The sequence below is a fragment of the Artibeus jamaicensis genome, unplaced genomic scaffold (genome assembly GCF_021234435.1).
Source record: "Artibeus jamaicensis isolate MK-2021 breed Jamaican fruit bat unplaced genomic scaffold, CSHL_Jam_final contig_64, whole genome shotgun sequence".
Taxonomy (NCBI): domain Eukaryota; kingdom Metazoa; phylum Chordata; class Mammalia; order Chiroptera; family Phyllostomidae; genus Artibeus; species Artibeus jamaicensis.
In genome coordinates this window covers 5,010,566-5,025,119 of record NW_026521911.1, presented here as the reverse complement: position 1 = coordinate 5,025,119, position 14,554 = coordinate 5,010,566, and the positions used below count along the sequence as shown (strand labels likewise).

Here is a 14,554-nt window from a genome sequence, read left to right as displayed (position 1 = left end):
GAAGAGAAGCTGAGGCGAGGGGGCGGGGGGCCGCACTGCCAGCCAAGGAGTGTTCTGAGCAGGAAGGACAAGGAGGAAGAAAAGAAGAGGTGTCTGGAAGGGACTGAGGGGCAGGGAAGGGGGCTCTAAAGGACCTGGGGGGCAGAGGAGGGCTGGGGCCAGGTGAGAAGACCAGCTGTAGACAGACAGACGTCCATATCTGTCCAGGCCCCAGATGGCTGGGGAGCTGCTCGGGGCTGGGAGCCTCTTTGTTACAGACACATAGGGTTAGGGGCCTTGGGGGGCCCAGAAACTTGGTCACGCAGAGAGACCACCCACTCAAGGGCTCTGAGAGGGTCACACCCACTGACACCAAGGGGGCTTCCACTTCCATGGGAGACCCCATTTCCTTTCACCCCTCCTCTGGGTTGTGTCCCCCCTCCCAGGGGAGAAGAGAGTGATGCTGACGGCTGTTTACCATGTATCCCAACAGCTGCCACAGCAGGGCCACTATCGAACGCAATCACCCCAACCCTACGACTACACAGCACTTGACCCCACTTCCAAGACTCACGGAGAAGTTCCCTGCCTCAGGGTCATGCACACAGCCAGTTCCAACAAGGAGGGAACTTAGACACAGGGAGGGCAGAGGTCACCCTGTGCCCCTGGGGGTCCAGAAGGGTCTCCCATTCAGGGACCAGAACTTCAGGGCTGTCCCGGGGAAAGCAGAGGCAGCAGCAGCCAGAGACAGCACTGGCCTGGTAGCAGTGTCCTGGATGTCACCCCCCCAGAGCCCGCAGGCCTCTCACAACCACACTGTCCAGCCACCACCTTGTCAACATCTCCCAGACCTACTCCACCCCCAGTGGTGGCCCCATCTCAGCTGCCCCAGCCACCCTTCCCCAAGCTGGAGCCCTGTGCGGCCAGTGCTTCAGCACCGCCATTCACCCCCACCCCTGCTCTGGGAGCCCCCCTCAGATCCCCTCTGGGGGGAGGTGGGGAGTGGGGCAGCTCTGGCCTCGCCTCACTGCCCTCCATAGGGACCCACCCACTATAGGAGCCTGAGATGACCTTTCTCAGACACACATCTATTTAACGCCCCTCCCCCCAGACTGTCACTCAGTTTGACACCTCCAGGCCTTTACCCATCTGCTCCCTGGGCCTGCAATGCCCTGCTTCTTTTCTGCTTGGTGAACTGTTCATCCCTGGAAACCCAGCACCCATGTACCCAAAGTGACCCCCTCCCCACACACACCCAGGCAAGGACTGCCCAACTCCCACCCTGGGCACCCAGCAGGGAATGTAACCCTGGGCAAGGGCTTATCTGTTGACCTGTTTGCCTCAGGGCACAACCTGGCCAGAGCACCTCTTTGTCTTGGCACCAAGCTCTGGCCAGCTGGGCCTGAAGCAACAGCAGCTGGGCCCACCCTACCCGACCCAGTCCCTCAGCCAAGGAAAGTAGCCAGGTCTCCAACCACCACCCCAGGACTTTGGGGGCTGAAGCAAGGAACAGGCCCACAGACCTTGGGGATGTCAATTTTGCAGCCGAACACAGAGCTTTGCCCAGGAGACCTCACACTCAAAGCTAATCTGAACCCCACCCTCGAATCCCTCTCTTCCAGGAAGTCTACTCAGATTTCTCCATCCCTAGAATCCTAGGAGTTTCCCAGGCTCTTCCCTCCATGGCAGGTGCAGGGAGAAGATTCTGGCTTAAGAGCCAGGTGACCCAGGTTCAAATTCTGGCTCAACACCCCTGACCGTAGCTCACTTCACCCCTCCATGTCCATTGTCTTCATTCCAGGGGTGGGAGTGGGGGGGGGGGTGGTGAGAAGCCCACCACATGAAAGCCTGGACAGAACTTGGCACCTGATAACGACCTGTCCTACTTCACCTCTGGACCCCAGGCGGATCTCCCCAGACGCTCAGTTCTGAAGGGCAGAGGAGGATCAAAGAAGCCCGAGATGCGCTCTCTTCCAGATCTCCCCACCCCACCCCTGCTCCCCACACCACACCCCACCCAGGAGAAGGACCCCTGTTCAACCATGGAAAAGGGTCAAGAGGAGAACCTGCTTCGCTCCTTTCCTAAGTCTTTCGGACGGGGGATGGGAAGAAGGGAGGGCACCCAGAAGGGACTTGGAATTAATGGGTGGAGGGCTGGAAAGGGAACAGGAAAGGGAAATTGTGAGGAAGAAATGGTCAAGTCCCGGGGGTTTCAACACCAGAGCATCTAAACTAGGAAACTTGCCCCGGAACTCCGGGAGGTGGGAAGGGTGGGGGCTGGGGTGCCCAGGAGGCTCCTAAAACGGGGGGTGGAGGGTTGGGTGGGGACAAACCCTGGGTACCCCGGCGGATCCTCCAGGCTCCCTCCCCCCCACCCCGGGCTGAAAGCCAAGGCGGTGATCTCCCCCTTCCTCCCTGGCGTGCGGGATGTGCACCCCCCCAACACACACACGGATCGGCGCTCACAGGGCACGCACTGACCAGCGCTGCACCTGCACACACACCTCCGAAACACACACAGGAACTCGCGCGCGCTCGCACACGCCTCCCTCTGCGCAGCGCCTCCTACCTGCCGCGCCGCCACCGGTCGAGCCGGACCCCGGGATGCAGGCACCGCACGGACAGTGGAACGGAGGCTGGATGAGCCCCAGGAAGCAGCCGGCGGCTCGGGCCACAGATCGGCTGGGGCTGGCCTCAAGGCGGGGCTGGAGCTGGGACTCGGGGGCTGTGGCCCACCCCGCCCCTCCCCGCAGCCTCCGCCCATTTGGAGACAGAGGCGTGGTTTCCAGTGGGGCGGAAGGACTGGGATTGCTGCGCATGCGAACTGCAGCCGCGCTGTGGGGCGAACTGCAGAGTCCCCGTTGGGGAATAGGATGGGGTTTGGAAGCCCTTGAGGCTCAGCCCAACCCCTCTGGGCTCGATCAGGACCCTGTTCTTCTGGCCTCCCTTCCCACCTCGCTCTGTCTGCTGTGGAATATCTTTGGGAGCCACCCAGGGCTAAGCCCAGGTCGGCAGGTGCCGGAGGGTTCCGTGCACGTCCCGCAGAAGGCGTGCAGGCCGCTGAGCGTTGGGCACGCATCTTGTACAGCAGCGGTTACCAACTTTTTTGGCACCAGAGACCGGTTTTCCCACGGACAGAGCGGAGAAGGGGGAAGGGGACGGAGCCCAGCGGGGCAGGGGGCGGTCATTCACTCGCTCGCCGCCACTCATCTCCTGCTGTGAAGCGTGTTGGGGGGCGGAGACAGGAAGCAGAGCTGAGGCGAGCTTCCCTCGCGGCCCGGGGTTGGGGACCCCTGTTGTACTGTGAGCTGGGCAACGATCACCGCAGGGGGTTGGGGAAAGAAGGACTTGAAGAGGCGTGCGCCTATCTCTTTCCCGTCTCCCTGTCCATGTCCATCTCCAAGGCTCGAGGTGGAGGAGGGGGGATCCGGACCCCTGGAGGCGCCAAGAAGGACCCTGTCAGATAGGGAAAGCCGGCTCCAGACCCGTTTTGAGCATTTATCGTGCTCAATACGGCAGGAGGAGGGGCAGGTTCCAAGATTGAGTCTGAGAAGATTTCTGAACGACCAGTTCTGGCACACCGTAGGGGCTCAGGGCTTCCTCCGCACTGCTCCGACTTGCCGTCAGAGGCCCGTATCAGCCCGCTTTGCAGGTGGAGAAACTCAGGCCCACTCATCTCCCCCCCTCAGCGCTCCCAGCCTCGGTTCCTGATTTCATCCACCTCCCAGTCACTGAGACTAACCGGGCCTCTTCCACCACCTCACAGCCTCTTTCCCAGGTTTCCCAGATGTTCCTCCCCTGGGAGTAGCTCCAGCTCCCTCCAGAGCCTCTCGTTCAGCCAGGGAAGACTCATATGCAGCCATGACCCACCCTCGCAGGACAATGTCCAAGTCCGTGTCCCTGTCTGACTCTCCACCCTGTTCCACTGCCTGTGCCCTGGGCTACAGTCTCCCCGGGGCCCTCAGTGCTGCTCTCCAGAGCTCTCCACTCCCCAGCCTTCTTGCCGATGCTGATCTTCCGTCTAAAATGCTGCTCTCTCCCGGCCCACACAAACGTCTCGAGATCGGCCCTCAGCTCCCATGCGGTTTCTCCACCACGAGCCCCACCACACCTTCAGCACTCCCACCTGGTCGTCGTGTCTCTTCCAGGGCCCTACACTCAGGCTGCCTCTGGGAGTTAGCGGCTCCCCCTGGAGGGTCAGGTGAGGCTCAGTGCTTGGTGAAGCCAGGCGGCTCCAGGCCTCACTCTGCTGGCTACTGGTTGTGTAATCCTGGCAAGTCTTGTCCTTCCCAAGCCTCGTTTTCCTGTCTGTAAAATGGGCTTTCTAGCAGAAGTGTGTAATGATCCAGTTTTGGCAAGTTGTGGAGCCCAGGAAGGCCCCCTCATGTAGGGTGTTGGGCAGCCTGGCCTCTGGGCTGGGCAACTCCCAGGTGTTCAAAGTGGGGCTGGGGCCTTGTCCGAAAAAATACGTGTGCCTCAGCCCGCAGAATGGTGCGATTCCAAGGATGCTTGGTCCCCCTTTTGTATTTCAGAGTATTGGAGCCTCAGGAGGGGTGTCATGTGGTGGTTGCAAGCATGGACTCTGGACTCATTGCCTGGGCTTGTGTTCGCTGTGTGACCTTGGACAAGTGACCCACCCTCTCTGTGCCCCAGTCACCTCACCTGTAAAGCAGTATTACAGCACTACACCAGGGAGTCACTGTGGGGATTAAATGGACCAATCATGTGAAGCCCTAGAGTGGTCCCTGGTTCTGCTAAATCAGTGCTCACCTTGGATTTAGCTGGTGCAGTTTTCATGTAGCCAAACCCCCACATTTTGTGAAGACACTGGGTCCCCCAGAAGCAGAGGCACATACATGTGGCCAGTTAGATGCCCAGGCACCCCAGAATGTTAGAACTGGAAGATTCCAATCCGGAGCCCATTGCTGGCAGATGAGGAAACAGGCCTAAAGAGAGACAGTGACCTTCCAAGCACCCAGCCTGGTGGGGTGGGGGGTGGCACTGGCCCTGCTCTTGTTTCGGGGGAGGGGCATTTTCAGACAAGTCAGGAAGAGCCTGGCCTCCTGACAAGTGTGGGGAAGGGACGGGGTCCAGTGGAGCTCTGGCCCCAGGACCCTGCTGGCTACTTTCATAAACCGAGCCACCTAATGGTGCCATCAGGTGCAGGTGCCTTTGCCACCTGCTGCAGGGGCCCCATTGGCCCCATTTCCTAGAGAGCAGAGCTGAGCCTCATGGGATCCCCGGGTCACACAATGAGGAAGCTGCAGAGCTGGAACCCAACCCTGCCCTGTCTGACTCCACCCTTGCGCCCTTCCCCTCCATCCTCCTCCTCGTCTCTCCCCCAGGGAAAAGGCACCTCTATAGGCTCCTTGACTGGCTGTCCAACCTCTGTTTGCATTCCCCTAGAACAGGGAGCTCATTCCCTCACAGGGCAGCCCTGTTCACTCCATTTGGGAGAGCCCTTTGTCGCCCAGAGCCAATGCACCTGCCTCTTCCTCGGTCTGCAGGAGACAGAACCTTCTCTGCCCCTGGCCAGAAAACCCCTATCTTTTCTGCTCCTCTATCAACAGGGTTTCCCATACAAAACTCTTATAATGATAATAATTTCCTTAAAAAGCCCCAGTAGATCTAGTTGCCTGAGTCTTGTTTGAGAAACCTAAAAGAAGCTCCTTGGCAGGAGGAGAGGCTCAAGATGGGGGCTCCTAAGGCCCGGTGTCTTGGGGCGGAGAACATTCGCCTAGAAGTGTAGCTACCTCTTTGTTTTAATTTGGTTTCTGTCGTGATCATTAATAATTTAGAGGACCTCCTAGTGTACTGTCAAATTTCAGAGCTTCCTCTTCTGAACTTGGCTGGTGCATCCTTTGCCCTCGTGTCTGCTGGGTTTTGGTTCGCACGTTCTGGACGTCAATCGGCTGATGGCTTCAGACCGCGTAAATGTCGCTCCCACTGTCAGCCTCCTTTGTTTTCGTTCGTCACCAGACAGAAATCTTTAGGCTTGTTCTAGTCACATTCCAGCTTTTAAAAATCTTATTATTTATGCGTTTGAAGTTTGCTTGAAGAGTCCTTCCCCGTTCCTAGGTCACAACGAGATTCTCCTCTACGTCCTCTGCCATTTTTACAGTTGTACGTTTCACATTTAGGGCTCTCACCCGAGCGTCTCTGCCCAAACGCGGCAGGAGGTGAAGCCCAGGCCGGTGACTGACCCGCGGAGTGAGCCGCACCACCAGCCGCATTTCTACGTCCTTCCGCGTAGGTGCCCACCTGCACCGGCGGCCTTGGACTGGAGCCTCCCCTTATCCGTCTGTCCCCGCGTTAGCCCCGAGACGTTCCTGTCTCCACGACCTGGTGGTCGTACATAGCAAGGCAAATGTCACCCTTAACTTTTAATTTTTAAGAGCAACTCAACTATTCATCTGCTTTTTAGAGTAAGTTCCTTGAGCTCCTAAAAAACAAACAAAAATGGAGTTTCGATTAGGGCGGCATTGAATTTTAAGATTACTTAGGGAATAATTGGTACCTTTATAATATTAGGTAGTTTCATATATGAACATGGACTATCTTTCTATTCAGACATTGCCTATGTCCTTTATTAGAGTTTAATTCTTTTTCTCATGGAGGCCTTGGACATTCACGTAAATTCTATTGTAGATACTTACTTCATACTTTTTGTTACTATTGTAAATGGTATTTTCTCCCAAGTTTTTATTTTTCTAAATGTCAAATCGGGAGAAAAGGGAATGGGAAGAATGATGAACCTTTTACTTGAATTCACCAACTTTTAACATCGGTAAATTCTTTCACATACACTCACTCATACACACTTTTTTCCTGAACCACTGGAAAGTAAGTTCCAGCCATTATACGAAAATGTTTCACCTTTTATGAAAATGACGTTTTCTAGTTGGTTATGCCTGGTGTAGAGAAATGGCATTGGTTTCTTTTGTATGTTGGTTTTGAATCTGGCAACCTTGTCATTAAAGGCTGCTAGCATTCAAAAAAAATCACAGCCAAAATTAGAACCGTGTTTTCTATCATGATCCTCTATCTGTACTATGTGTGATTCACTTGATATCTCTATTTTTTCCTCTTTAAATTTTTAAATGTGGTTTTCACACTCTGAATTGATTTCATGACCCACTTATGAGTCTCAGTTCATGACTGAAAACTGACACCCCCGACTAGGTTGGGGGCCTTTCTCTGTGGCCCCTGGAGTCTGATCAGACTCCAGCGTCACTCCTGGCACAGGAGACTGTAGCTGCCTGACTGGAAACTCAGGGGGCCAGGGACAGACAAACACTCACAGTATTTTTCATTCAAACCCCAAAGGGTCCCCACCCCAGGCTTGATGCCAAGCTGGCTTCAGGCCTGGCCTCCTCACGCTGCCACAGACCTGCTGCTGTGTGATGCTGGGCTGGGCCCTGTTCTCTCTGAGCCCACTTTCCCATTCACTGGGGCTGGGGGCAAGCAGGGCACCTCTCAGGTTCAGACTTCCTGTCCCTCCATAATTGCTATTTGCTTTTTTCTTCTGGGTTTGAGGGAGGGAGTCGGCAGGGCACTGAGGTGGGAAAATTGAAGTGGGGCCTTACCTTTAGCTTCATCCTCACCTCCTCCCTCAAAGGGCTACTGCTTCTTATTCCCAAGTGCCACTGGGCCAGGCCAGGCTGAAGGCATGATTAACGTTTTGTGTGTGTGCGTGTGTGTGTGTGTGTGTGTGTGTGTGTGGCTAAGGCTAAATTGCTGGACTGCAGATGTGGTGGACATCAGATGTGGTGGCCAGGGCAGGGGTCAGGGCCCAGACATTGCTAGCAGGAAGCCTGGGCCTAAAAGACATGTGTGACCTTGCACAGGCCACTCACCTACCTCCGTCTCCACATCTGGCCAATAGTTATGAGCACAGTCCCTGTTCCCTGGTTGGGGTGAGGGTCCAAGGCAGTCAGGGGCTTAGAGGTGCCTAGTTACATGATGTCGCTCTATATTAATGTAGTTGTTAAAAATACTATCTATAAATAATTTTTCTTATTTCCTTGCATGCCTTTTAGATTCAATTAGATGTCTTTTTATTCCTATTATAAATGCTACTTTTAAAAGAGGACTTTTCCTGACTGCTTGTTACTACTATATAGAAATTAAATTGAATTTTGAACATTGATTTTATACCTGGAAAACTTCATACATTCTTTAAAATTAATTTAATCAGTTGTATGTAGGATGTGTGTGTGTGTGTGTGTGTGTGTGTGTGTGTGTGTGTGTGTGTGTGGGTTTTCTATGTAGACCACAGGTGGCAAATACAAGGCCTTCGGGGTGAATCCGGCCTTCCACCTTGTTTTATCTGGCCCGGGGACCTTGTTTCTACCTGGTGGCAGCACCGAGCTCCTTGCCCCTAGTTAAGGAGTAGTTACATTTATACAGTCCTAGAATTACATTCAGCCCTTTGAAGGCAACTGAGAGGATGATGTGGCCCCAGTGAAAACGAGTTTGACACTCCTGATTTAGACTAATGATGTTCAGTGAGGTGTGCTGCCCCCTAGTGGGAGATCTGGAATTTTGTATGGGAGTTTTTGTGGGGTTTTTTGTGCCCGAGAATTTACACATCAAAATTCATATTTTATTTTAAAGTATTTTTCTTTTATTACTATTTTATATTACAACGAAAGAATTATATTAATTTTAAATATATATCTGTGTATGTATGATATTAGCTAGGAGTTAATTTGTTGGAAACGGGAAATTGAGTCTGACAGGGTTGCAAACCTGTAAGGTTTTGATAATTTTCTTCCTTTTTTTAAGTCATTATATTTTTGACTATCTTGCCTTACTGTGCTCTCAGCCAAAGCTTAGCCAATGCTGAGCAGAAGTGGTGAGCATCTAGTCTTGTTTCAAATTCAAAGGAAATTCTTCCAAATGCTTTCACTTCTTACTAAGATTTTCTTTAAAATCATGAATAGATGTTGAATTTTATTTAAATTTTTTGTCCTGACCTGAAATACTACTCAATTCTCTCTTGATGTCATGTAGCGCACTGACAGACCCTCATATGTTCTAACTGCTTTTCTGATGCTAACCTTACCACCCTGAATTCCTGGGATAAACCCATCAAGATGCTGATTAATTTTTTACACATTTCGGGTAGAATTTTGAATTTGTGTTTGAGTGAGACAGGCCCATCATTTTCCTTGCTCATGAAGCCCTAGTCAGTTATGCTGACCGCTGGCCACCGGGGAAACGGAGTTGAGAGCGCAGGCTCCCTGGGCCCAGATTCACGCTGACCCAAGGACTCGCCGCTTTCCTCCGCTGGGAAACTTTGGGGGCGCGCCCCCTGGCGGCAACAGGGCGCAACAGCTCCAAGAGTCGGACCGGGTGAGCGGAGCTAGGGCCCCGCGAGGAGAGACAGGCGACACCAGGTGATGCCAGGTCTGGGCTGGCCGTGCACATCGCCCGGCCTGGTAAGGCGAACATCTCAGCTTCAGAGACGGGGCGACTAGGACCCACAGTGACACAGCAGGCCTCTAATGGCGCTGTTCTGACCTTTTCGAGTTGTGAAGTTTCTGAATTATCATCTTTGCCTCTAAAGTGGGCTGGGGGTGGGGGGTGGGGAGAACAATCCACCTGTCTGTCAAACGGGAAGTTCTCCAAGCACAGAACTCTGACTTTCCCGATGGTCCCCAAGTGTCCTCTCCTGGCCTCAGCATTCTTGTTTTCTTCTCTCCTGCAAGCACTTGAAAAGCGGCTGCTAGGGGAGAGGGAATTCAGGACTAGTGTTCTCGGTTGTCCAGGATGAGAGTCCACACCAGCTAGGTCTGTGTGAAGGGAGCACATTTGTTCATTCTTTAATTCTCATCCTGTGTTTCATTATTGTTCATTTGTTCAACAAATATTCATTGGACACTGTGGTAGGCAAACTAATGGCCTCCAAAAGACACCCACACTGTGGACCCTGGGATTTATGAATACATCAGGTTGTGTGGAAAGGGGGAATTAAGGTTACAGATGGAATGAAGGATGCTGGTCAGCTGACCTTAAGAAGGAAGATAATCCCGGATTATCTTGGCAGCGGGCCCAGTGTGATCACGAGGGTCCTTAAAAGTGTGTCTACATCCTGCTAAGGTGTAAGCTGGGAGCATCTAGTGAGGGTGGTGGGTGGTGAGCCTCGCCCTGCTGTGCTCCTTCATCCTGGGCTGCTGCACAGCCTGGTGGTCTCACGATTGAGGTGGCGAAGCTGGAGGCTGCGAGACCCCTTGAGTCCTGGGCTTTGCAGCTTGCATGATGCCACTTCCACCACCATCTGTCGGTCAAAGCAAATCAGCAGACCAGCCCCGATGCCTCAGGAGAGGAGGAGCTCCAGAAACTGGCGGCCATTTGTAACCTGCCACATGGGTTTTGAGGAGGCAAGTTGTCCCAGCAGGCAAGGAGGGGTGGGAGAGGGAGGGGGCCGTGCAAGCAGATGCCCAGAGGTCTGTCTGGGACCACACGGTACACCTCTGGGATACAGTCCAGGTTTAATGTGTTTGGAGGGGGAGATGTTGGGAGTTGAAGGAGCAAAGCTAGATTAGAGGCACCCTGAGAGGGGCCTTGAATGCCATACCTGGACTTTTAACTTGGTCCTTTGAAAGTTTTGACAAGTCCATACCTGTTTTCAAGAGTCCATTGGAGCAGGCGGTGCAGATGCTGCAGAGGGCAAGCCTGGGGCGGGGGCCCCGGAGCAGGTGGGACAGTGATCCACGCGGGAGGTGAGGCCCAGGCCTGAACTGGGGAGCAGCTGCGAGTCGGGCTGGGATGGTGCCCTTGGTAACTTACTGGGCATTCTGTGGGGACATTCACCTCTCAGGCTCTCTGTCCTTCTTGCTAATTTAGACGGGTCTGGGGTGGGGGGATGTCTGCAGGGAGAGTAAGGGATAAGAATGAGGGGGAAGTGAGTGGTGGGAGGACGAAGGACCGAGAGAGAGTGGAAGCACTGATTAAATCTGGAACAAACGAGGGCCAGAGTGCCTCCGCCCCGGGAGGGGCCTGACCAAGCCCCCCCAGACTGAGCGGCGCCTGCCTGTCAAGGCCGGACAGCAGGTACCCCCTGGGCTGACTGAATGACTTAATCGTGTTAACTTGTTTTTGTCAAGCCCCCTAAAAATTCATCTTTTCACCTTAGCAGAAATGTCTTTTGTTTCAGCAATGAAGTGGGAAGAAAGTTCAATGGGGCCAATTTTACTGGAGTAAAATGAACCGACTTTGGGACAGGCAGCTATGACCTCTCTGGGAGGTTCTGGAATGGACAGAGAGGAACGCAGTGACACGTATGCAGTGGCGTGTGCGGCAGGGCGGCTTCGGAGAGGCGAGGACTGCTCAGAGGTGGGAGCGAAGCAGTCCTGACTCCTTCCCAGCCCTGCCCTTAACTCGGGCAGGCGCTCGGACCCAGTGGGGAGGGTCTCCGTCCAGTTCTCTGCAAGTTCTGCAGCACCCTCATCTGAAACACTGGGGTGGGCAGCGCGAAGAAACCTGTCCCCGCCCCAAGATAAATAGGTTGTGTGGGCACAGGCCAGCAGTGGTGACCAGGAAGGGGCAGAACGCAGATGGCCCCTTGTTCCAGATCAAACTGCTCAGTGCGAGAAGAATCTAGAAGCAGGGTGGACTCCCCAGGCTTGTCCAGAAGTTTGAGGTGCCCTTTGCAGGCCACGAGCAGGCATCTGACTTCCAGGGAGGATCCCATCCAGAAAAGCCATTCTAATTGGATTCATACTACGCCAGGGTGCTGACCCTTAAGACAGCCCTACATCCCGCAGATGCGGAATTCCACATTCGAGGTCGGAGACTTGGCCACAACCGCAGTTTCCCAGTGGCGGACCAGAGTGGCAGTGGAGGCCCGAGGACACCGACGAGGACATGACGTGTGTGGCAGCACTCTGTCAGGACCGACGCCAGTGGGCTGCGGCTGGAAGCCTGCGCCTCAGTGTGGTGTTGGGTCAGGGTCACTGCCCACCACCCCTCGTGCCACATGGAGGAGCCCGCCAACCGCCACGGCCGTGTCCAGCCCAGCCGCTGGCATCCGCAGACCCTCGGAACCAGAACTTGGTCCCACTCCGGGTGTCCTTTCCGGGTGGCTAGTGACTGGCTTTGGATGGGGGTGCCCTTGTCCTTCAAAGTTCCTCCAACTAGTTGTTAAACGGTTGGTTTCTAGGACTCAGTCTGAGACCCTCTTCCTTCCTTCCTTCCTTCCACGATCTCGTCCGCTCCCACAGGTTCAAATGTGGCCTGTGCTTTGTTTCTCAAATGTGTGTCTTGGCCCGGATCTCTCGGTGGAGCCCCAGACCCACACTCCTATTGTCCCGAGGTCCCCACCAGGACAGGTGCGTCCTCACGTAACAACTTGAAAAGGTTCTTGGAAACTGCAAGTTTAAATGAAGAAAAGCATATAACGAGACCAATGTTACCATAGGCCAGTTGATAGAACCAAGAGTGAAGCTCCTAATGGCATATTTCTGGTCACAAAAACATTACATTTTTAAGTAAAGACCCCCAAACACTCCTAATATTAAAATTGAAATAAATGTGAGCTATACAGATAACTAAGAAAGATGAATAAAACCAAGTGAGATAATTCCTTTCCAACCCACTTACTCCAGTTCAGGGTCATGGTGACTGGAGCCTCTCGTGGCAGCTCACGAGCAAGGCAGGAACCAAGCCTGGAGAGGAGAGGCCGCCCTCCCATCGCAGGGCCCCTCGCGCCCACCCCGCGCTCACGCAGGCCGGGACAGTGCGGGCACTCTGCTGAGCCCAGTGTGAGCCTAGTGCCGGCGCTTTGGGTCTGTTTCATGCTGTGACATCTGGCCAACTTCACTGTCCTTAGCAAGCACATCGAAGGCTTCCAGTTGACGGTCATTATCTGTGTTCCTGAAGATGTAGCCACAGATATTTCTGAGAGCGTGTTCGGAGGCCCTAGCAGGGGAGCGCAGCCACTAGTGTATCCCCGCCCCCGGGACCGGCCCTCTCCGCTAGTGGGGGAGGCTGTCCCCTTCCTCCCAGAGAGCAGCTTCGGGAGGGACGCCCACGGATCGGTGAGGGTGGAAGGGGATCGCCAACCAGACCAGCCAAATCAACCCTGGCGATCAGTGGGGAGACACGTCACAGCCAGATCGCCCTCATGTCCGAAATGCAGCCATACACAATTTTGTTGGCAGCTGGTGTCTGGAATGGCACAACTGAGATACATACCAAACCAGCGAGAGGAACGGTTTATAAACAGCCATCTGTCACAAGACCGCCAGGAGGTAGGGCCCTTGGCTGTGCTGTGCTCTGTCCCCCTGCCTCGTGCATCGAACTCCGCACAATGGGAAGCGCTGCAGCAGGGCCGGGTCGGATGAGTCATCCTGTGGCGCTGCCTGCGCTCTCCGACCCTATGGTCCGGTTAAGTAAATGGCCTTGTAACGAACTCTGTTATGTTCTGTCAAGCTTCTGCTTTGTTGGTTGGTCTGAAGACACCTGATCGGCACCGGCACCGTGACACCGGTGCCCCGCCCTGAGACTGGGAGGACCCCGGAGTGTCCGGAGCAAGCTCTCCAAGACGTGGGGGGGACGGCAGACTCCACAGCGCCGGGCCCGGCCCGGGATCAGGGCTTTCCTCTCATCAACGTCAGAAGGAAACATCGGACAAAATCGTCACTCAAGGACATTCCGTATTTATCTCACACAGACCTCAAACTCAACAAACTCCACTTACTGCACAACTGACCCCAACTCTGCTTCTTCCCGTGTAACTAAGACATACTATTCCGTCTCCAATGTCATGCTCCGCCATTGCCTCTCCTGGGACCACCCCAGCCTCTTCTGTCCGGAACCCCTACATCCACCCGGCTCCCTTTTTCCCGTTTTCCGTCCTTTCGACAGCTTTCCAAATCCAAATTCTCACCATCCCCTTAAGGCCCCTCAGGACGCGCTCCTGCCCTTGTCTCCGGACACTTGCCTCCTGCTCTCTCTGCCATGACCAGCCAGTTTTCTTCCTCATTCCTCTCACCCCTCAGTTGTTAAGGTAACATGCGCCTTCAGGGAAGTCTCCCTCCTCCAGGTCCCCAGGGGACACTCACACAGCTCCCCACGCCCTTCTTCCACAAGCTCACCCCAACTGTAAGCGGCAGGGTTGCCAGACACTAGACTGTGAGAGCCACAGGCGGGGTGTCTGTCCTGTTCTCCACTGCAGTCGGAGCACCTAACTCTGCCACAGCATCCCGAGGTCTGTTGGATGGATGGCACAGTGCCACGCAGTCCCACACAGCAGGGCTTGGAGAGTGAATCCTCTTTTTATACTTTCTCCACAGACTCCTTTGCGAATCGAGCCCTGTTTGGGACTAGGCCCCGCTACCAAGTGAGACACGGCCTTCTTTCTCCTGCCTAGGTAGACACGTTGTGCATTACAGTCCAGGGCTGAAGCGAGAGAAAAGGATAGAAAAAAATGCCTCCAACATGCCAGAGCCGAGCCCAGAGTTAAGATCAATAAAACTCGCTCCATTGAATGATGCACGCCTGTGTGTGTGTATGTGGGGGGGGGGTGGCAGGGTGGCTTTAGAAAAGTGTGTCTGGTTCACAGGTGAAA

General features: G+C 54.3%; 1 protein-coding gene across 1 annotated transcript in view; it reads right to left on the bottom strand.

Moving 5' to 3' along the window:
* The window catches only part of CAPN5 (calpain 5), a 49,146-nt gene extending 46,436 nt beyond the window's left edge, over nt 1-2,710 (bottom strand). The window contains exon 1 of the mRNA XM_053670827.1: nt 2,549-2,710. The gene's annotated coding sequence lies outside the window, so the exon portion shown is untranslated. The remainder of the gene's footprint in view (nt 1-2,548) is intronic.
* Between the last annotated feature and the right edge of the window lie 11,844 nt (nt 2,711-14,554).